The sequence below is a fragment of the Bos grunniens genome, chromosome 22 (genome assembly GCF_055505025.1).
Source record: "Bos grunniens cultivar Pamir isolate PY7600 chromosome 22, Bosgru_T2T1.0, whole genome shotgun sequence".
In the NCBI taxonomy this organism is placed as follows: Eukaryota; Metazoa; Chordata; class Mammalia; order Artiodactyla; family Bovidae; genus Bos; species Bos grunniens.
In genome coordinates, this window is record NC_141186.1 from 8,239,649 (window position 1) to 8,263,778 (window position 24,130).

Genomic DNA, 24,130 nt, shown 5'->3' on the forward strand with positions numbered 1-24,130 from the left:
CAGTCTTTGAGAAGACAAAGGATCCTCTCAGGGGTTCTCTTAACACTGTGGCTCGCTGTACCTTGTCAACCTCACATGCTCAACTTCCCATACTGTTTCTCCCCAGTTTATATGCTCTCTGCTTCCAACTTTTTGTTTGGAAATCTTATGTGTCCTCCAAATCCCAGCATATGAAACCATGAAGCTGTGAGCGCTCCTTTTCGATCTCTCTCAGATTCCATCATGTATACATAGAGGGTGTGTGTGTGTGTGTGTGTGTGTGTCCTAAGCCATCTCAGTCATGTTCGACTCTTTGTGACCCCTTGGACTGCAGCCCACCAGGCTCCTTTGTCCATGGGATTCTCCAGGCAAGAATACTGGAGTAGGTTGCCATGCCTTCCTCTAGAGGTTCTTCCCAACCCAGGGATTGAATTCATGTCTCTTATATCTCCTGCATTAGCAGATAGGTTCTTTACCATTTGTGTCACCTGGGAAGCCCATATATGGAGGATATTTGATATTTTCTGCATGAATAAAAAAGCAATTGACCTCATCTTATGCTTCTGTCTCTCCATGTCTCACCTCACTAATTAGTTTTTACTTTCTATGCAGGTCTGGACTGTATTATATATATCATCATAATTGTTTCTTTAAAAAATTATTCTCTTTATTTTATTTATTCTTTTTATTCTTTTATTGAAGTATAGTTGATGTACAATATTATATGTTACAGGTGTACAGGTATATAGTGATTCATAATTGTAAAGGTTATACTCCATTTACAGTAATTGTAAAATGTTGGCTATATTCCCTGTGTTGTACAATATATCCTTGTATCTTACTTTATACATAATAGTTTGTACCTCTTAATCCTTCACCCCTATATACCCACCTCTCCCCATTACCAGCTTGTTCTCTATGAGTCTGCTTTTTTGCCACATTTACCAGTTTGTAGTATTTTGGAGAAGGCAATGGCACCCCACTCCAGTACTGTTGCCTGGAAAATCCCATGGATGGAGGAGCCGGGTGGGCTGCAGTCCACGGGGTGGCTAAGAGTCAGACACGAATGAGCGACTTCACTTTCACTTTCCACTTTCATGCATTGGAGAAGGAAATGGCAACCCACTCCAGTGTTCTTGCCTGGAGAATCCCAGGGACGGGGGAGCCTGGTGGGCTGCCGTCTATGGGGTCGCACAGAATCAGACACGACTGAAGCAACGCAGCAACAGTATTTTTTTAGATTTAAGATATAAGTGATATCATACAGTATTTGTCTTTCTCTGTCTGGCTTCTCACTTTAAGCATTTTTTTCATAACAGCATCAAATATATAAAAGGTATTCACTGTATATATATGAAAGAATGAATTCCCAGGGTGTCTCTGCAATAAAATAGAATACCTAGCATCTTAGATTGGGTTCTTCCAGAAGCCAACTGAACCACAGATTCAAGTTGAAGTTCTCCTGGCACAGGTTAATAAGGGAGTAAGGGAAGCAGGACAGTGAAGGGGAGGCAGACAAGAAAAGGGTGCAATTTTTGATGAATTCTTGGACATGCTCTGAGCATGTAGGGAGCTCTGGAGCATAAACTGTACCTTGAGTTCCTGCAGTCTTGAGGTTTAGGGAGCTGGGCTTCGTCCACCCTCACTAGTCAGGGGCTGCCTGCCAGCCACCTTGGGGAATGGGCACTCTCAGGCATCTCGAACCTTCCAGATGGAGGTGGCTCCAATAGCCCAGGGGCAATTCTTTGAAGAAGCTTGCTGGTATAACCCGAGGAGTTTCTGAGGGGTTCTGAGCAGTGTATCTCTGTGTTCATTGCACCTGGGAACACAGGTCATAGAGGGCATCTTTGGTTCATTTTGAACATTATGTTCCTGTTCATCCTGGGTTTTTTTTTTCTGGTTCATTGATTTTTTTTTTTCCTCATCTGTTTGCTAAACTATATTGTACCTCCTTGTATTTGTTTATATAACACAATAAAAAGAATTTTAATTATTCTTAAACACAAGCAAATACCAGATAGTCCAAAGATTTATATCTAAAAAAGGAAACCATAAAAGTCCTGGAGGAAGGCTCCCAGCCACTTTGGGTGGAAAGTAGGGACTTGAGGTCAAATTACTCTACAGAGGAAATGGAAAGAATTTGTTTTTTATGTTTTTTTTTTTTTCTTCTGGGAGGGCAAGCACAGAGGAGAGAGGAGTAAGGCAGAAACAACAGATGTAGCCAAAAGACTGCTGGGAACCAGAGTGCCTGATGTTTGATTTTAAGATGCTGTGTGGCTCTGTTCCGCTAAGCGGTCGTTGTAGACAGTTCCAAACCTTGGGTAAATAGGAGCTGCTTCTGGTATAGAAACGAAGAGATGGATCAAAGAGGAGAGATGAAAGAACAATCTGGAACTGCACGATGGAGAGCAAGGGTTCAGTGTCGGCAGCTCACAACAGCCAGGCCAAGAGACCAGAACTCCACAGGGAATTGCAGCGGTCTTGACCGAGGTACTGGATTTCCTTTTCCTGGAGGCATGGAATATGACCAAGCCAATCTTCTCTAGATCCTTCTGATAACTGAACTGCACCGAGGAAGCTAAAAGCCCTTCAATCTTTACAAAGTGCTTTTATAAAATAATATCCAATCATAATATGGGAGAAGTTACATAAGTTGTATGAGAATACGGAATAAGGCAGAATCAGAACCCGAGAAGTTCCCAGTCCAGGCTTCTGTTAAATATTTTTGTTCCCCAGCAGCAGCTTGCAATGACTGGGCCAAAGCTGCTGACTGCATCGGGTGCTCTCTGAAAAGCTTCACAGTGAAACAGGGAATCTCAAAAATGGGTTCATTTAAATCCCCTCTGTGTCATAACTGCCTGAAAAGTTGCAGACTTGGGGAATAAGATAAATATATAGTCACCATGACAGATTTCAAGTTTCGGCCAAATCAGTAAAATGAATGTGTACCCTCCCAAGAGGAGCTATGGTGACAACCAGCTCTTAAGAGTGCATAGATATGCAGAGGTTGGGACCAGTGGGGGAGGAAGGTGGTTGATTCAGGAAGTGATCCCTGCAAGGATGATGGGAGAGTTGAAAAGTGAGACTGGGAAGGAGAGAGAGCCAGGAAAGGAGACGTTAATGAATGAGTTACTACAGTGGGCAGTCAGGGCTCTATCCTTGTGCAGAATACTTAGAATCGTCTCACAGAGAGGCAAGGAAAATGGGATATTTATTGACCAATTCCTGAACCTTTTTGGTTGAAGGTTGCTTTTGGGTTGTTTATTTGTTTGTTTTTCTTAATTTGGCTGCACCAGATCTTCGTTGGGGAACGCAGGATCTTTGATCTTCATTGCAGCATGAGGGATCTTTAGTTGTAGCATGTGGAATCTAGTTCACTAACCAGAGATCGAACCCAAGCCCCTGCATTAGGAGTACGGCGTCTTAGCCACTGGACCACCAGAGAAGTCTCCCTCTTAAGGTCTTAATTCCCCAGCATTCCCTCATTGCCAGGGAAACGATCTGGGAGAGAAATGTGCGACTTCAGTTGTCTTCAGGTAGGACAGTGAGAGTTTTGAATGTCCTTTCCCTGGTCTATTAGTTATGTGGCTTTTCTTCTCTGTGCTTCAATTTACTCACCTACAGAAGCATGTTGATAATAGTCGAAACTTACAGGGTTTTCATAAGAGTTAAATGACAAAGGATATATATGTAAAATGCTTAGAAAATTCTCAGGAGCCGATTTAATAATACAATTACCATGTTAAATCTACCCCATTCATTAAACTAAGTTGTTAAGTGAATTATAGCTATTCTCTCTTACTCTTTGGAAAGATAATAACTTATTTGCATTCGTTGCCTTTTTTCTAAGCAATCTAATGTTTTTTTCCTTAACAGATTTTCAACTTCGTTCGTGCTTATAAGGTGAATTTTATAATGTTCATAATGAATAGTTATAAAGGTGGGTATCCATGAAGCAGATGACAGATAAAGTAATTTCTATACAGCTTGAACTGCAGATCAAGTTTTATGTCCAGTCAGGCTTTTCTTTTGTGTTTCGGTTTATTTTCTAATGTTACCTCTGCTAAAGGAAATGACCCAAGCTTTGCTCCAGGTCCCTGGGATGGGCACTGTGTGTTGGGTATCACATGCTGCTGCTGCTGCTGCTAAGTCGCTTCAGTCGTGTCCAACTCTGTGCGACCCCATAGACGGCAGCCCACCAGGCTCCCCCGTCCCCGGGATTCTCCAGGCAAGAACACTGGAGTGGGTTGCCATTTCCTTCTCCAATGCATAAAAGTGAAAAGTGAAAATGAAGTCGCTCAGTCGCGTCCGACTCTTAGTGACCCCATGGACTGCAGCCCACCAGGCTCCTCCGTCCATGGGATTTTCCAGGCAAGAGTACTGGAGTGGGGTGCCATGGCCTTCTCCGGGTATCACCGTCAGCTGCTGCTAAACATTGTGATTGAAGGGGAATCTTGAAATTAGAGCAGCTTTTTTTTTTTTTTTTAACTGATATCATTCCCAGCATTATGCAAAGTCAATGAACATATACCCAAAACTAAAAAGGCAAATATTTCAACTTGAGAGACAGAAAAAAAATGAATTCCTGGGAATTTCCTGGCGATTTGGTGGTTAGGACTCAGCGCTTTCACTGCTGGGGCCTGGGTTTGATCCCTCCCTGGTGGCTCAGATGGTAAAGAATCTGCTTGCAATGCAAGGGACGAGGGTTCAGTCCCTGGGAGACCCGAGTTTGATCCCTGGGTTGGGAAGATCCCCTTGAGAAGGGCATGGCAACCCACTCCAGTATTCTTGCATGGAGAATTTCATGGACTGAAGGGCTTGGTGAGCTACAGTCCATGGGGTCACAAAGAGTCAGACACAACTGAGCAGCTAACACTGTGGGGAACTAAGATCCCACAAGCCAAACCACACAGTGTGGCCAAAAAAAAAGAAAGAAAGAAAGAAAGGATTCCTAATTTACTTCTTGGTTTTTGTCTTGGATTTCTTCATGTTCAGGTACAATCCTGTTGAGATGTTGTTTATAACCACACTACGCCATCTGTTTATGTCCATGATCTGCACTGAAAGTCATCCATTGCTGAGAAAGGCTGAAATGCTCAGGGGTCAATCTCCTCAGTTTGATCATCTTGAGAAACTGCATCCTCAGTGTTAAAGGTTATAATATGTCAGCTGTGTGAGAGCTAGTGAAGAGAGTGAATATATCCCTGAGGTGTGCTACTTAAGCAAGCCACTTGAAAACTGGCTTTAAAAATGACATACAGAAATGTATTCAGATGATCCCTCCTTAAAAAGACCAATGAGAACAGGAAAGGTGCTTCTCCCCTCAACAGGAAAGATGTTTCTGTAGGGAATCTCAGTTACAGTTGTTGCTTTTTTTTTTTTTTGCCTGAGGTGCAGCTTGAGGGATCTCAGTTCCCCGACCAGGAACTGAACCTGGGGTCTGGCAGTGAGAGCGCTGGGTCCTAACCACTGGACCGCTAGAGTAGTCCTTTGTTTTCCCTTTTAGATAAACAAGTTTTAGAGCAGTGTTCAGTTCAGTTCAGTTCAGTCGCTCAGTCATGTCCGACTCTTCGTGACCCCATGAATCGCAGCATGCCAGGCCTCACTGTCCATCACCAACTCCCGGAGTTCACTCAGACTCATGTCCATTGAGTCAGTGATGCCATCCAGCCATCTCATCCTCTGTCGTCCCCTTCTCTTCCTGCCCCCAATCCCTCCCAGCATCAGAGTCTTTTCCGATGAGTCAACTCTTCGCATGAGGTGGCCAAAGTACTGGAGTTTCAGCTTTAGCATCATTCCTTCCAAAGAAATCCCAGGGCTGAGCTCCTTCAGAATGGACTGGTTGGTTCACAGCAAAACTGAGTAGAAGGTACAAAGATTTTCCATGTATCCCTGGCCTCCACATACACACAACCCTCCCTACTATCAACCTTCCCCACCCACCAGAGTTGTACGTTTGTTACCATCTATGAATCTACATCAACACCTCTTACACCACAGTTTATGCTGGGATTTACTCTTGGTGTTGAGTATTCTATGAGTTTGGACAAATGTACAGTGGCATGTGGGCTTCCCAGGTGGCCCTAGTGCTAAAGAATCTGCCTGCTAATGCAGGAGACATAAGAGACGTGGGTTCAATCCCTGGGTTGGGAAGACTCCCTGGAGGAGGGCATGGCAACTCACTCCAGTATTCTTGCCTGGAAAATCCCATGGACAGAGAAGACTGGTGGGCTACAATACATGGGGTCGCCAAGAGTCGGACACGACTGAAATGACTTAGTAAGCACACGTGCATAATGACATGTATCTACCATTATAATATAGTACAGAAGATTCACTGCCCTAAAAACCTGTGTGCTCTATCGTCTCTCCCTTGCCCCAACCCTTGGCAACCACTGATATTTTTCTGTCCCCATTGTTCTTGCTTTTCCAGAATGTTGGAATCATACAGCCTTTTCAAATTGCCTTCTTTCCCTTGGTAACATGCATTTAAGGGTCTTCCATGTCCTTTCATAGCTTGATAGCTCATTTCTTCTTAGTGCTGAGTAGTAGCCACTGTCTGGATATACCATAGTTTATTATCCACTCACCTACAGAAGGACATCTTGATTGCTTACAAGTTTTGGCAATTATGAATAAAGTTGCTTTAAAGACCTGTGTGTAGGGTTTTGGGTAGAGATAAGTTTTCAACTCATTTGGGTAAATACCAAGCTGGATCATTTTGTAACAGTGTATTTAGTTTCATAAGAAGTCTCCAGGCTGTCTTCAAAAGAGATTGTACCATTTTGCAACCCCACTATCGATGAATGATAGTTCATTGTTGATAGTTCAAATGTTGCTATAGTTCATAGCAATAGTTCCTGTTGCCCCACATCCTCACAAGCTTTTAGTGTTGTCCGTGTTTTGGGTTTTAGGTGTGCAGTGTTAGCTCACACTTATTTTAATCTGCATTTCCTTAATGACATACAATGTGGAACATCTTCTTGTATGCTTATTTGCCATCTGTGAGGTATCTGGTGAGCTTTCTATTCCAATCTTTGGCTTATTTTAAAATCAGGTTGTTTCCTTATTATTGCATCTTAAGAAATTTTTGTGTATTTTGCATAAGAGTCCTCTATCAGACATGTCTTTTCCAAGTATTTTCTCCCAGTCTGTGGCTTGTCTTCTCATTCTCTTGGCAGTTTCTTCCACAGAGCAGAGCAGAGTTTTTAATTTTAATGAGGTCCAATTTATCAAGTATTTCCTTCATGGATTGTGTCTTTGGTATTGCTTCTAAAAAAGTCATCACCATGCTTGAGGTCACCCAGATTTTCTCCCATGTTACCTTCTAGGAGTTTTACATCAATAGTTTTGCATTTTACATTGAGTTCTATGATCCATTTTGATTTATTATTTTTGTCACAGTTCTAAGTTCTGTGTCTGGAAATTTTTCTTTTTTTGCATATGGATACCTCGCTGCTTGGCACCGTTTGTTGAAAAAGATGATATTTTCTCCATTGCATTATCTTTGTTCTTTTGTCAAAGATTAGCTGACTCTATTTATATGGATCTATCTTTGGACTCTCAATTCTATTCCACTGATCTGTTCATCTATTCTTTCACAATGCAGTCCTCTGACCCCGTGCTTTTCCTTTAATATTGTGTTGGTCATTTTGCTTCTTTATATAAACTTCAGAATCACTTAATTGATATCCACAAAATAATTTGCTGAGATTTTGATTGAGACTGTGTTGAACCCACAGATCAAATTGGGCTGATCTAACATATGGCATGCTGCAGTCGATAGGGTCACAAAGAGTTGGACACGACTAAGTGACTGAACAAAAATAAACATCTTGACAATTTGAATCTTCCTATTGATGAACGTGAAATATCTCTACGTTTATTTAGTTCTTTTTAAATTTCTTTTATCAGAGATTTATAATTTTTCTCATATACATCTTGTTGCAATGGCACACCACTCCAGTACTCTTGCCTGGAAAATCCCATGGACGGAGGAGCCTGGTAGGCTGCAGTCCATGAGGTCATTAAGAGTTGGACACAACTGAGCGACTTCACTTTCACTTTTCACTTTCATGCATTGGATAAGGAAATGGCAACCCACTCCAGTATTCTTGCCTGGAGAATCCCAGGGACGGGGTAACCTGGTGGGCTGCTGTCTATGGGGTCGCACAGAGTCGGACACAACTGAAGCGACTTAGCAGCAGCAGCAGCTGATCTTTTTAAAGTATGTATTTGAAAACATACATACTAGTTGTATTTTTGTTGTTATTGTTCGGTCACTAAGTTATATCTGACTCTTTGTGACCCCATGGACTGCAGTATGCCAGGCTTTCCTGTCCTCCACTATCTCCTGGAGTTTGCTCAAATTCATGTCCACTGAGTCAGTGATGGTATCCAACCATCTCATCCTCTGTCATCCCCTTCTCCTCCTGCCTTCAATCTTTCCCAGCATCAGGGTCTTTCCCAATGAGTCAGTTCTTTGCATCAGGTGGCCAAAGTACTAGAGTTTCAGTTTCAGCATCAGTCCTTCCAATGAATATTCAGAACTAATTTCAGGATTGACTGGTTTCATCTTGCAGTCCAAGGGACTCTCAAGAGTCTTCTCCAGCACAATTCAAAATCATCAATTCTTTGGTACTTAACCTTCTTATGGTCCAACTCTCACATTTGTACATGACTACTGGAAAAACCATAGTCCTTTGACTAAATGGACCTTTGTCGACGAAGTAAAATGTCTCTGCTTTTCAATATTCTGTCTAGGTTTGTGATAACTTTCCTTCCAAGGAGTAAGGGTTTTGTAATTTCATAGAGGCAGTCATTGTCTGCAGGAAATTTTAGAGCCCAGGAAAATAAAATCTGTCCTTTTTCCCCTATTCTATTTGCCATGAAGTGAGGGGACCAGATGCCATGATCTTAGTTTTTTGAATGTTGAATTTTGAACTGGTTTTTTCACTCTCCTCTTTAACCCTCATCAAGAGGTTCTTTAGTTCCTTTCAGTTTCTGCCATTAGAATGGTATTATCTGCATATCTGAGGTCATTGATATTTCTTCTGGCAATCTTGATTCCAGCTTGTGACTCATCCAGCCTGGCATTTCGCATGATGTACTCTGCATATAAGTTAAATAAGCAGGGTGACGATATATAGCCTGGACGTACTCCTTTCTCAGTTTTGAGCCAGTGACTTGTTTCATGTCCAGTTCTATCTGTTGTTTCTTGACCTACATACAGATCTCTCAGGAGACAGGAAAGGTGGTCTGGTATTCCCATTTCTTTAAGAATTTTCCAGTTTGTTGTGATCCAAACAGTTAAAGGTTTTATCACAGTCAATGAACCAGAAGTAGATGTTTTTCTGGAATTCCCTTGCTTTTTCTATGATCCAGTGAATGTTAGCAATTTGATCTCTGGTTCCTCTACCTCTTCTAAATCCAGCTTGTACATCTGGAAGTTCTCCATTCATGTTCTGCTGAAGCCTAGCTTGAAGGATTTTGAGCATTACCTTGTTAGCATGTGGATTAGGCACAATCATGTGGTAGTTTGAACATTCTCATTCTTTGGCATTGCCCTTCTTTGGTATTGGAGCAAAAACTGACCTTTTCCAGTCCTGTGGACACTGCTGAGATTTCCAAATTTGCTGGCATTTATAGTGCAGCACTTTAACAGCATCAGCTTTTAGGATTTGAAATAGCTCAGCTGGAATTCTATCACCTCCACTAGTTTTGGTTTTGCTTCCTAAGTTCCACTTGACTTCACACTCCAGGATGTCTGGCTCTAGGTGAGTGACCATGCCACTGTGGTTATCCAGGTCATTAAGACATTTTTGGTATAGTTCTGTGTATTCTTGCCATCACTTCGTAACCTCTTCTGCTTCTGTTAGGTTCAGACCATTTCTGTCCTTTATTGAGCCCATCTTTGCATGAAAAGTTCCCTTGATCTCTCCAGTTTTCTTGAAGCAATCTCTAGTCTTTCCCATTCTGTTGTTTCCCCGATTTCTTTGCATTGTTTTCTTATCCCTCCCTGATCTTCTCTGGGACTCCGCATTCAGTTGTGTTTATCTTTCCCTTTCTCCCTTGCCTTTTGCTTTGTCTCTCCTCAGCTATCTGTAAAGCCTCCTCAGACAACTACTTTGCCTCTTGCAGTTTTGTCATATTTAAGTTTCTTCCAACTATTACATTATTTTTATTACTATATTTATATTATGTGGCAAAAAAAAAAAAAAAAAAACAAGCTTTTTTCAGAACATTTCCAATCAACACCAATTAAGTGGCGAAAAACAGCTACAAATTATAACAACTTTTGATTAATACCAACATGGAGGAGAAAGTTCTTTGGATACAGTTCCATCCCCAATAAGAATATAGCACAATGACCAGCACAAATTATACCCACATTGACACTTAAAGCTGGTCACAATTTTGAATCTCTTTCATGAAGCTAGCACATTAGATAAAATAGTTTTTTCAAGCCTTTTAAGAAGGGTCATTGATCTGTTCCAAATTAAAGGAGACTGAAGAGACACGACAGTTAAAGGCAATGCATAATCCTGGACTGGACCCTGGACTGGGGGGACACAGCTATAAAGTCAATACTGGGACTACGCATGAATTTTACTACGGATTAGCTAATAGCATTGCATCAGTGTTTCACTTCTTGATTTTGATCATTAAGATGTCCTTGTACTTTGGAAATATACACTGAAATATTTAGAAATGAAAGGCCTGATATTTTCAGGTTTCTCTCCTTTTTTGTTAAACTATAGCGCATGTTGTACATGTATACGTGAAAAAGTGTACTTTTTTTTTATGCAGAGGGAGATAATGAGAAATCTAATGCAGGAGAATGAAAACAAACCGGGTGAAGAGTACGTAAACAATCTTTGTACTCGTCTTGAAACTTCCCTGTAAGCTAGAAATCATAACAAAATTAAAAGTCACAAGCCAATAAAAATGCTCTAAAATTAAGTCTGAAAAGTTTAAAAATCATGTATTTGACACATTTTCCTGACTTCCCTCTAATATTTCAGACTTTTCCTAAAGCCAATTTAATGCAGTGTTTGGCCTAAAGATTTAAACATAAGCGAAAAACAGCTTAAAATACTACATAATGTTGTATTAATACATGACCGCTAGACAGAAAATATAAAATTGAAGAGAACACTTACTCTTAGATTCTTATAATCTTTTGTTTCACTGTTTGTGAAGTTAACGCTCATGAAAAGATAATCGTATAAGTAGATTTTTTTTTTCTTCGGTGAAAGAGACCTGAGAGAAGATATGCTTCTTTGCCTTCATGAGAAGTGGGAAGTGTTTAGAGGCACAGGGGCATTACGTAAACAAATTACTCTCAAATGGTTTGGGAAAATAATAATATGAGATGGGATTTCCCTGGTGATCCCGTGTTTAAGCCTCTGAACTTTCAAAGCAGGTGGTGTGGATTTAATCCCCGATCAGGGAACTAGATCCCACATGTCCAAAAAATTAATAATAATGATAAGAGAAGCTAAAAAGTAAAAGTGGCCTAAGGTTAACAAAAGTGGGACTGAGATGAAGCATGTATGGGAGTCCTTTGTACCCTTTTTTTCTCTCTTGCTTTTTCTTTTTGACTGAAACTTTTCTGTAAGTTTGAAATTATTTTGATATAAAAGATTACAGGGAAAAAATCTCCAAACACATATTATGAGTCATCAGATAGTCCTTCTTATAGCCCTTCTGGTCTGTTCCGTATTGCAGGATCTGCTTTCTGAGGCAGCTGTCAGCACCGGCACATGTCTGGATCCACCGCAGTTGGCCTTCTATCTTTCTGCTGCCTGCATCTCAAGCCCTGGGACTACTTGCCAGTGAGCCTGACTCAGGCTAGGACGTCACTGCCCTGAGCAACTAGGCCAAGACTGGTCCAACTGGTTAGGGTCCTCTGACCGTGTATGTAGTTAGGCAGGTAAGTAGCACCAACAGCACATACTCAGTCATTAAGTCACGTCTGACTCTTTGCGACCCTACTCTTTGCAGCCCGCCAGGCTCCTCTGCCCATGGAATTCTCCAGGTGAGAATACTGGAATGGGTTGCCATTTCCTTCTCCAGGAGATCTTCCCGACCCAGGGATCGAACCCACGTCTCCTGCGTTATCAGGCGGATTCTTTGCCACTGAGCCACCTGGGAAGCCCAATGGGCCCATTGCAAAATATACGCTGTTTAGCTGAAGCTCTAAAAACGAAACAAAATCAAGTTTGCTTCAGCAACAGGAGACCAGTGTGAGGTTCTCCGTTTGCTGATAGACCCTGAGCAGCTGGGAGCACCCGTCCTCGCCTTGGATGTCTGCAGCCTGGCTGGCATGAGGCTCTATGTCCCCTTCCTCCCCAATCCCGATCTCTGTGATTACAGTTTTTATTTTTGCAATTTCCTTCAGTATAAAATCAAGGTCAGGGAGCATATTCTTCCCCACAAAGACATGATTAAAGCAGTGTGTGGAGTGACATTCAGTCTAACTTCTTTATTTGCATATCCTTTCTTCCTTCCTATAGAGCTGGTGTGTCATCAGCTGATAGGAAAGCACATTTTCCTGGTATGAGAGTACATTTTCCAGGCTCTCAATATTATTGTAAATATTAGGTAACATTATCATTAAAGGGGAATTTACTGCATTGGATTTAGGATATTTAGTATATCACAAGTGGGATAGCTATGAAGGATGTAAATTGTAGTTAACAGAGGATTTGAAAGGAAGGCATATATTCATATGGTGATACATGCTTGGTGAAAATTTTTTTGTGAATAACTTAGTGGGGGGAAAAAAAGAGTGCATTGAATCAGTAGAATAAGATAAACACATTTTGATCAGCAAGGGCACAGGCACTGATAATGAGGAAGAGGTAGTTCAGTTTCTGCACTTTTTTAGTTAAAAAAGTAAAGTGAGACAGAGCTGAGATTGTACCAAGGGGAACAGAGAGCTTGACTGAGAACAGACTGCATAACCTTATAAGTGCATGCTAAGGGCTGCCCTCTATGCTAATTTCATTATAATGAGCAAAACCCCGTGGAAGCATTAATAGCATAAGTTGTAGTCAAGAGCCAGTTGGACACTTGGAAGATCTGTTGGGCATAACATTTAGAAGGAGCGTCAGGAAAAGATAAAAAATTGTATCATCTGGGAAGGGCATAGATTGTATTTAATTAATTAATTTACTTACTGTATTTCATCAGCCTTATCTAAGTCATATGGAGAAAAAAGGTTCTTTCCAGTGAGCCTGTTTCCCAGAATGCAAAAGGGTGGGTGAGGAGGAGGTACGGGTGTGGTTGACTTTCCCAACTCTCCTTGTTGTCCAGGAGCTCAGATAAAGTTAAAAATTGGCAGTGTCTTTGGAGCAATTTCATCCCTTTCACTTCATCCTCAAATGAGAACATGGAGACTTCTTGGTGAGGAATTCTTTTTCTTTTTGGTTGTGCTGGGTCTTTGTTGCTACAAGTGGGCTTTTTCTAGGTGTGGCAAGTGGGGGCTACTCTCTAGATGTGTTGTGGGGGCTTCTTATTGCAGTGGCTTCTCTTGTTGATGAACAAAGGCTCTAAAGTGAGTGGGCTCAGTAGTTGCCACACACAGGCTTACTTGCTCCATGGCATATGTAATCTTCCTGGACCAGGGATCAAACCCATGTGTTCTGCATTGGCGGGTGGATTCTCATCCACTGTGCCATGAACGAAGTCCTAGATGAGGAATTCTAATGCCCCAATTTATTGCAGCCTATCCTAGGACACTCAGAAGCTCAGAGCTGGTTCCGAAGCTCTGGGTCATGGATCAGGTAGGAAACTGGAGAATGGGGCAAGAAGCAGGGAAATCAACAAAGGGGAAGGGAATAGCATACCATTAATGTCTCCTGAGTATTCCTTAGCACTCAAGTATAGATTGCAGGGTGACAATATTGTCATCCTGCTTATTTAACTCACAAGCAGAGTACATCATGCGAAATGCCAGGCTGAATGAATAACAAGCAGGAATCAAGATTGCCGGGAGAAATGTCAACAACCTCAGATATACAGATGATACCACTCTAATGGCAGAAAGTGTAAAGGAACTAAAGAACTCTTGATGAGGGTGGAAGAGGAGAGTGAAAAAGCTGGTTTGAAACTCAATATTAAAAAAAAAAGATAATGGCATCCAGCCCCATCACTTCATGGCAAATAGAGGGAAAAAAGTGGAAACAGTGACAGATTTTCTTTTTTTTTGGGGGGGCGCACTCCAAAATCACTGCAGATGGTGATTGCAACCATGAAATTAAAAAACCCTTGCTCCTTGGAAGGAAAGCTATGACAAACTTAGACAGCATATTGAAAAGCAGAGACATCACTTTGCCAACAAAGGTCCATATAGTCAAAGCTATGGCTTTTCCAATAGTCATGTATGGATGTGAAATTTGAACCATAAAGAAAGCTGAGTACAGAAGAATTGATACTTTTGAACTGTGGTGCTGACAAAGACTCTTGAGAATCCCTTGGACTGCCAGGAGATCAAACCAGTCAATACCAAAGGAAATAAACCTTGAATATTCATTGGACAGACTGATGCTGAAGGTGAAGCTCCAATCCTTTGGCCACCTGATGCGAAGAGCTGACTCATTGGAAAAGACCCTGATGCTGGAAAAGATTGAAGGCAGGAGGAGAAGGGGATGACAGAAGATGAGACAGTTGGATGGCATCACGGACTCAATGGACATGGGTTTGAACAAACTCCAGGAGATGGCGAAGCCTCCAGGAAAGCCTGACGTGCTGCAGTCCATGGGGTTGCAAAGAGTAGGACACGACCTAGCGACTGAACAACAACAACAACAGATTGCAGAAACTTTTAGAGACACTTGACTTCCTGGAGAATCAGAAAGCCCTCGTATACAAGGAGAAAAAAGGTCCTTGGTGAGCACAGATGTTAAATAAAAGGAATACACTGTACCTGTGAGTTCCGAGGTATCATGGACACTGCACACACCTATAATTTCTCCCACTGGTAAAGCAACAACTTGTGAAAATCAACAAGGACCAAAGATCTACGAGTCCACACCGTCCTGCTTATCTTGCTTCCCAGGGCTACTGCGTGGAGAACACTTGGAAATGGAGACACCAAACTCTCTTTTCTCAGAGATTTAAAAAAAATGTTTCCCTTGGCCATGCCATGTGGCATGTGGGATCTTATTTCCCTGACCAGGGATCAAACCCTCGCCCCTTGCATTGGAAGCACAGAGTCTTAACCACTGGACCACAAGGAAAGTCCCTCTCTTGTCACAACTTTTCAGGATTGGTTTTTTTAAATTAAACTTTTGATTTTATATAGGATTATAGCTGATTAACAATGCTGTGATAGTTTCAGAGGGATAGCAAAGGCACTCAGCCATAGATATACATATATCCATTCTCCCACAAATACCCCTCCCATCCAGGCTGCCACACAACATTGAGCAGAGTTCCCTGGGGGAAGGGATAGTTAAGGAGTTTGGGATGCACAGGTACACACTGCTATATTTAAAATGGAAAACCAACAAGGACCTACTGTATAGCAGAGGACTGGTTTTGATATGCACGTGAGAGGAGCCGGTCACTCCTCTCTGCCCCAGAGGAGGTCAGAGGTGAAGATGAGATGCCTCAGACTTAAAACACAGAATGTTCTCTTGGAACATGGGCTTGCAATAATAAACAGAACACGAAGTCTTTGAGCACTTTTCCCTCCTGCTCTTACATAGTTCTGAGCAACTCAAGAGCTAAATATCTGTGAGAATGCATACACGGTGGCAATTTATTTTCTGTGTCCAACAGTGTCATTTAATAAAATAAATGCTGCCAGCAGTTCATTCTGCTAGCTCTCCAAGCCTAAGGTTTGACATGAACTTTGCTGCAAGGATATGCTTGCTTTATGACGAGAACTTGCTTTACTCCTATTTTGTTACTCAAACTGCAACTTTGAATGATGTTTTTCTAGTCTTGGACTCTTCCCCTATGTTTGTAACACGACCCATTAGCTACATTGCTCTGAGATTAGTTGGTAGTGATGACAACTCCGCAAATATACCCCAAACCACTGAACTGTACACTTTAAATGGGTGACTTTCACAGTATGTAAATTATATCTCATTAAAACTGTTCTTTTTTTTAAGTGCTAACTCCCAGTGTTCACTGCAACACTGTTTACAATAGCCAAGATATGGAAGCAACCTAAATTTCCATTGACAGAAATGGATAAAGAAGATGTAGTACATATACACAATGGAATATTACTCAGCCATTAAAAAGATAAAATAATGCCATTACAGCAACATGAATGGACCTAGAGATCATCATACTGAGTGAAGTAAGTCAGATAAAGACAAATGTCACATGACGTCACTTATATGGGGAATCTAAAAAAAAATGATACAAAAGAACTTATTTACAAAATAAACTCACAGACTGAGAGGAATGAATTTATGGTTACCAGGGCAGGGGTGGGGGAGGGGCAGTTAGGGAGTTTGGGATTGACATGTACACACTGCTATATTTAAAATAAATAACCAGGACTTCCTGGTAATCCAGTGGTTAAGACTCTCCATTGTCAATGCAGGGGGTGCAGGTTTGATCCCTGGTCTGGTCAAGGACCTAAGATCTCACATGCCTCGAAGCCCAAAACCAAAACATAAAACAGAGGCAATATTGTAACAAATTCAATAAAGACTTAAAAAATGGTCCACATCAAAAAATCTCAAAAAGAAATAAAACAAAATGGACAAACAAGGAGCTACTGTATAGCACAGGGAACCTTGCTCAATATTGTATAACAATCTAAATGGGGAAAGAATTTGAAAAAAGAATAGATACATGTATAACTGAATTACTTTGCTGTGCACATGAAAATAACTTTTTGTTTAATATAGCAGTTAAAGAACAGAAAGAGATTTGTTTATAGAACATAGCTCACATGGGTAAAAGAATTATAATTAGATATTATCCCTGCTCATTTTTATTATCTTAAAGAGAGGTTTTATATGGGGTTGGAGCAGCCATTTCTTTGAAGAAGGTGACTTGCGGAGAGGGAAAATCTCCCTTTCCCTAACACCATCTCTAAAAAAAGGTAGAGGATCAAATTTTGCTTGTACATCTTACAAGTAGAAAGCTGAGGTTATTTTAAAAACACTGAAACCAATGTGGTATTATCTGAATGCTGGACATGACGATTTTTATAGAGCAATGGTTCCCAGCCTTGGCAGTACATTGAAATCACCCGAGGAGTTTTAACAATACAACGATTGGGTCATACTTGAAGAGACTCTGATTTACGTGGTCTGAGGTGTGGCTGGGGTTTGGAATTTTAAAAGCTTTGTTAGTGATTCTAATGTGTAGACAAGGTTGAGATACACTGCCATGGAGAAAAAGGAGTAGCAGAATATCTGACTAGTTTATTAGTCCCTTGGTGCTCTGAAATTTCCAGTTACTGCTCATTTTTAAAAGCTTACATTTATGCCTAGGTCAGACAAGAGATGTTGGTAAGTGCCTAGAACAGATAACTTATTCTTAGTGGTTGTATTTAGGTTACTAAGTTTAAAGTCTTTATTGAATTTGTTACAATATTGCCTCTGTTTTATTTTCATTGCTAATTGTAAGCTTCCAATAACCATCTCTCAATGACTGATGTAATGACTTGGGGGTATGGAACAACACAGCAGAGAGCATCAAAGATAAAAGGTAACTTATTTATTTGAAAAATTCTCACCTCTATTGATCTGGTCTTTCTTTCCAGAACTATTTGTTAGACATTAGACTTTCTGGATTAGTTGCACTCACTGATTTTCATATGCTTTTTTCCTTTTATTTCAAATATCTTTTATTTTGATTCTACTTTCTAGGATAATTCCTCTATTTTATTTTCCAAACTATGTATTGAATTTTAAAATACTGGTTGTTATATTTTTATTTCCAAGAACTTTTTCTAAATCTCTTACTGTACTTTTAAGAAATCTGTTCTTGTGTCGTAGATGTAACTTCTGTTATTTCTCTAAAGGTTTTTACAGATTTTTTAATGCTTCCTGCATATTCTATTTACCTGAACTTCCTTTTTTTCATCTCTGTCTTTCACGATAGAATGTGTCCTTAAATGTTTATTTAGTAGGAGGATAACAAAAATATTTTAGAAGCTTTGTATGTATGGATCAGATCACTAGGGGGTGATCAGGCAAGAACAAGGATGTTTGATTTGTACTTCACCAAATGTCAGGATCTTTAGGTTTGTTCCTCTTGACTAGGTCAGTTTTCTCAGAGAGTAATCCTTCAACCTCCTGCCTAGAATGCAGTTATGGGTTGAATTGTGTTCCCCAAAAAGATCTGTTGCTGTCCTCACCTTCAGTACCTCAGAATGTGACCTTATTTGGAAATAGGGTAGTAATTCATTAAGATGAGGTCATATTGGTGTAGGGTGAGCCCTTAATCCAATATGACATGTCCTTATAAGAGGAGATAGAGACACACACACACAGGGAAAGAACCACCGTGTGGGGATGGAGGTAGAAGGAATACCTCAGGTTATCAGAAACTTGAAGAGACAAGGAAAAATCCTAGGAGCTTTGGAGAAAGCATGACCCTGCCAACACCTTGATTTCCAACTTCTAGTTCCTTAACTGTTAGACAATAAGGTGAAAGTGAAAGTGTTAGGCACTCAGTCGTGTCTGTCTCTTTGAGACCCCTTGGACCAGGCTTCTCTGTCTATGGGATTTCCCAGACAAGAATACTGGAGTGGTAGCCATTCCCTTCTCCAGGGGATCTTCCCGACCCAGGGGTCAAACCCAAGTCTCCTACATTGTAGGCAGATTCTTTACCGTCTGAGCCACCAGAGATGTTGTTTTAAACCAGCTAATTTGCAGTACAATAGCCTGAGGAATTAATATAGATGCATAAGCCTGGTTTTCACAAAACAGCAGGGAAAGGATGCTGCTGATCCCATTCAGTATCTAGACTATAATTAATTCCCCTCGTCTCACTGTGGCACTTAACCCTGCCCTCAGCTCTGCCTCATATGCTCTTTGGTTCAGTGTTTTCAGTACTGAGCCTCCAGTATTGTGCTATTGTGGGGGAAGGATAGCCTTCTGGTGGCACCAGGTGGGGAAAGTGACTTTCTGTTTCTCACCTGTTGTTTTAACTGCTTCTTATTCATATAATCAGCCAATCCTCCCACACTCTCATCCTACCTTTGGAAGTACTTGGTCCTTCTTTTATATGCGATCCCATGGACTGCAGCCCACCAGGCTCCTCCATCCATGGGATTTCCGAGGCAAGAGTACTGGAGTGGGTTGCCATTGTCTACTCCAATTATATTTATTTATTTTTGGCTGTGCTGGGTCTTGCTGCGTGAGCTTTTCTCTAGAGGCAGTGATGATCGGGGGCTGTTCTCCATTTGCGGTGTGTGGGCTTCTCATTATGGTGGCTTCTCTTGTTGCAGTCCAGGGGCTCTAGGCTCAGTAGTGTGGCTCACAGGCTCTAGAGCACAGGCGCAGTAATTGTGGTGCAAGGGCTTTGTTACTCCATGGCATATGGGATCTTCTGGATCAGGGGTTGAACCCATGTCTCCTGCCTTGGCGGGCAGATTGTTTACCACTGAGCCACTAGGGAAACCCTTGGTTCTTCTTTTTTAAAGTTTTCTTTTTATTTATTTTTTGAAAGATTTTTTTAAGTGGACCATTTTTAAAGTCTCTATTGAATTTCTTACATGACTGTTTCTGTTTTCTGTTTAGGTTTTTTGGTTGTGAGGTATGTGGGATCTGAGCTCCCCCACCAAGGAGTGAATCTGCATCCCCTGCATTGGAAGGTGAAGTCTTAACCACTCGACCACCAGGGAAGTCCCAGTACTTATTCCTTACTTATGCTGAGTTCAGGTCTTTTTGGAGGGTTTTGCCTTTCCATTAAGTTTGTTCTAAATTGCTCCCCCACCACTGAAAAGTAGGCTTTCAGTTTTTTCAGTGCTGTTAAGTCTGGTTTTTTGGTTGTCAATATTTTGGCTTTTGTTTTTTATTCTTATGAGTCTATATCTTTTTAAAAAAATTATATATGATAATTTTGGTGAGGATTTGGGAAGGAGCTGATGAATCTATGTACTCAATCAAGCATGGTCAGCTAGAAATCCAACCACATAACTTTTTAGAGGATCTAGTTGTGAGTTAAGTAGAAAGGAAAGAGAACTTGTTCAACTTGATAAAACCTACAGCTAATAAAATATTTAATTATGTATAATGTTTAATGGCAAAATTATTGAATGCTTTCTCCCCTAAGACCAGGAGCAAAACAAGTATGCTTATGTCCCTTTTACTCAGCATATCACTGGACATGCTAGCCAGTGCAATAAGGGAAGTTTTGCTTTTGGAACTTTCTAGAGAAGAAAATTTTTTCCAAATACATTCATATTAGTTGACTCTGTGGATGTGGAACCCATGAACACAGAACTTGTGGATACAGAGGGTCAACTGAAGTTAACTGTATGTCAAATGTACCTCATTAAAGCTGTTAAAAATTCAACTCAGAGAAAGACAAATGTCATATTATATGTGGAATAAAAAAAATGATATACATGAACTTATTTACAAAACAGAAAGAGACCCAAAGACATAGAAAACAAACTTATGGTTACCAAAGAGGAAAGGGTGGTGATCAGATCAGATCAGATCAGTCTCTCAGTCATGTCCAACTCTTTGCGACCCCATGAATCGAAGCACGCCAGGCCTCCCTGTCCATCACCAACTCCCGGAGTTCACTCAGACTCATGTCCATCGAGTCAGTGATGCCATCCAGCCATCTCATCCTCTGTCCTCCCCTTCTCCTCCTGCCCCATATCCCTCCCAGCATCAGAGTCTTTTCCAATGAGTCAACTCTTCGCATGAGGTGGCCAAAGTACTGGAGTTTCAGCTTTAGCATCATTCCTTCCAAAGAAATCCCAGGGCTGATCTCCTTTAGAATGGACTGGTTGGATCTCCTTGCAGTCCAAGGGACTCTCAAGAGTCTTCTCCAACACCACAGTTCAAAAGCATCAATTCTTCAGCACTCAGCCTTCTTCACAATCCAACTCTCACATCCATACATGACCACAGGAAAAACCATAGCCTTGACTAGACGAAACTTTGTTGGCAAAGTAATGTCTCTGCTTTTGAATATGCTACCTAGGTTGGTCATAACTTTCCTTCCAAGGAGTAAGCGTCTTTTAATTTCATGGCTGCAGTCACCATCTGCAGTGATTTTGGAGCCCAGAAAAATAAAGTCTGACACTGTTTCCACTGTTTCCCCATCTATTTCCCATGAAGTGGTGGGACCGGATGCCATGATCTTCGTTTTCTGAATGTTGAGCTTTAAGCCAACTTTTTCACTCTCCACTTTCACCTTCATTAAGAGGCTTTTTAGTTCCTCTTCACTTTCTGCCCTAAGGGTGGTGTCATCTGCATATCTGAGGTTATTGATATTTATCCCGGCACTCTTGATTCAGCTTGTGTTTCTGCCAGTCCAGCGTTTCTCATGATGTACTCTGCATATAAGTTAAATAAACAAGGTGACAATATAAGCCTTTATGTACACCTTTTCCTATTTGGTACCAGTCTGTTGTTCCATGTCCAGTTCTAACTGTTGCTTCCTGACCTGCGTACAAATTTCTCAAGAGGCAGGTCAGGTGGTCTGGTATTCCCATCTCTTTCAGAATTTTCCACAGTTTATTGTGCTCCACAGGGAGGGATAAATTAGGAGTTGGGATTAGCAGACACAAACTACTGTGTGTAACATAGTTAAACAACAAAGACGTACTGTATAGCACAAGGAGCTATACTCAGTGTCAGTGTGAACCTCTAATGGAAAAGGATCTGAAAAAAGAATATATATCACACTTATGGCAGAAAGCGAAGAAGAACTAAAGAGCCTCTTGATGAAAGTGAAAGAGGAGAGTGAAAAAGTTGGCTTAAAACTCAACATTCAGAAAACTAAGTTCATGGCATCTGGTCCCATCACTTCATGGCAAATAGATGTGGAAACAGTGACAGACTTGATCTTTTTGGGCTCCAAAATCACTGCAGATGGTGACTGCAGCCATGAAAATAAAAGACTCTTGCTCCTTGGAAGAAAAGTTATGACCAACCTAGACAGCATATTAAAAAGCAGAGACATTACCTTTCTGACAAAGGTCTGTCTAGTCAAAGCTATGGTTTTCCAGTGGTCATGTATGGATGGTAGAGTTGGACCATAAAGAAAGCTGAGCGCCAAAGAATGGATGCTTTTGAACTGTGGTGTTGGAGAAGACTTGAGGGTCCCTTGGACAGCAAGGAGATCCAACCATTCCATCCTAAAGGAAATCAGTCCTGAATATTCATTGGAAGGACTGATGCTGAAGCAGAAACTTTGGCCACCTGATGCAAAGAACTGACTCATTTGAATAGACCCTGATACCGAGAAAAGATTGAAGGCGGGAGGAGAAGGGGACGACAGAGCATGAGATGGTTGGATGGCATCACCGACTCAACGGACATGAGTTTGAGTAAACTCCGGGAGTTGGTGATGGACAGGGAGGCCTGGCATGCTGCAGTCCATGGGGTCACAAAGAGTCAGACACGACTGGACTGAACTGAACTGATATACATATTTTAGGTTGGCCAAAAAGTTCATGTGGGTTTTATAAGCCCTTACGGAAATATATACATGCATACACACACATATATACACACATACAACTGAGTCACTTTGCTGTACAGTTGAAACTAGACAACACTGTACATTAACTACACTTCACTTTTTTTCAAGTGGTGCAATAAAAAGGTGGACTCTTGTCATTTTGGTGTGGTTTTTGGATGGAGCAGAGAAATAGATGTGGTTCATCCATCATGTTTACCTGAAAATCCAATCACATAACTTTTGAAAGAATCCTGTTTTCATTTCAAAAACTTTTTTGGTAATTTTCTTGGTCTATTTCTCTCTGTCACTCATGAACACTCCCATTTATTTATGCCTCATTTTGTTCCCAGCCCAACCAAGTTCTGGGTTGAGTCCTAGGGATGGGCTTCAATGCAGTGAATTACGGAAGATACCTGGAATGTTATTGCCTGAGGATTAACTGCATAGTTAAATCAGTTACAGATCTGTCCCTGAAGCAAGAGAATAGACCAATCAATGTTTCAGGTTCTTTTCTTTTCAATACTAGCATTGATTGCTCATGTTATAAATGGTGACTCTTAAAAATGAAGGAGTTGACAAATTAGATAGTATGGCTTGGCATTTGCAGTTTTGTATATGTCCTCTCCCTCCTCACCCCTTCATCCAAGCGTAATCCAAGTCTCAATAGTATCTGAAAAAGACCTTGACTCTGCAGGTTCCTGGGATGGGTGGAGTGAGCATGAATGATGTACACATGTAAGGTATGCCCATCACATGTGTGGACATGTCAGAGGAACACCCATGTCATGATTGGTGAATCTAGATGGGAATTCTTTCCCTCAGCACTGCTTTAATCATGCATTACTTCTTTTTAATAAGAGGAGTCTCTAGTTTTACCAGTTATATTTTCCTTACAACACATTCGATAAATAATGGTTTTCATTTTAAATGTTTTTGTTCTCACAGTGTGAATCGGAAAGTCCCAGGATGATCAGGAATTTTTCTTGAGTATAAATCTGAAACAGAAACTCTCCAGATCTCAAAGACCTTTCAGATAGAAATCAGAAGGCTCCAGTCTGGAATAGCACCTTAAAAATGAGGTAAAGCCATTTACTAAATTGTTAAAGGAAAGAAAAGGAAGAAAACTGGGGGAAATGAGCCCGTTGAGGGTAGTGTCTGTGTTTTATTACTTCTGTACTCATATTGCCAAGCACAATAGCTAGACATCTGTTGGGCATCTATCATTTGGGGTGTAATTTGCATTCCTCTCCTCATACTCTGATACCAGACTGCTTCTTTCCTGTGGGGAAGTCCTATCAAGTGGGTCTGGTGAGACTGTCAGTGTTCACTCCCCCACAGGTAACCAGGTCTGGCCATTCATTTCCCTGGGAACGTTAATTGATTTAGACAGTTACCTGAACTAACCTAGGCCAAATGCAGTTTTCAATAAGACTTCTTTTGCCTGCTTGTTGGAGAGATTTCTCCGAGATATAGATACTGATTTTTTATATAAAATTTTTTTTTGAATTAGCTTTTTATT

The 24,130-nt window shown here is 41.0% G+C and overlaps 1 long non-coding RNA gene across 8 annotated transcripts in view; it reads left to right on the plus strand.

The window, feature by feature from the left end:
- The window catches only part of LOC147347997 (uncharacterized), a 66,404-nt gene that overhangs the window by 25,157 nt on the left and 17,117 nt on the right, over window positions 1-24,130 (plus strand). For 2 of the 8 annotated variants that reach the window (XR_015150893.1, XR_015150890.1), the window contains exons 1-5: window positions 2,172-2,469; window positions 11,710-11,914; window positions 17,587-17,667; window positions 19,707-19,780; window positions 23,557-23,690. This is a non-coding gene — a long non-coding RNA (uncharacterized LOC147347997). Of the gene's footprint in view, window positions 1-2,171; window positions 2,470-11,709; window positions 11,915-13,299; window positions 13,390-16,106; window positions 16,301-17,330; window positions 17,469-17,586; window positions 17,668-19,706; window positions 19,781-23,556; window positions 23,691-24,130 lie in introns of those variants that run through there. The other 6 variants (XR_015150891.1, XR_015150889.1, XR_015150892.1 and 3 more) reach the window with 6 other exon arrangements.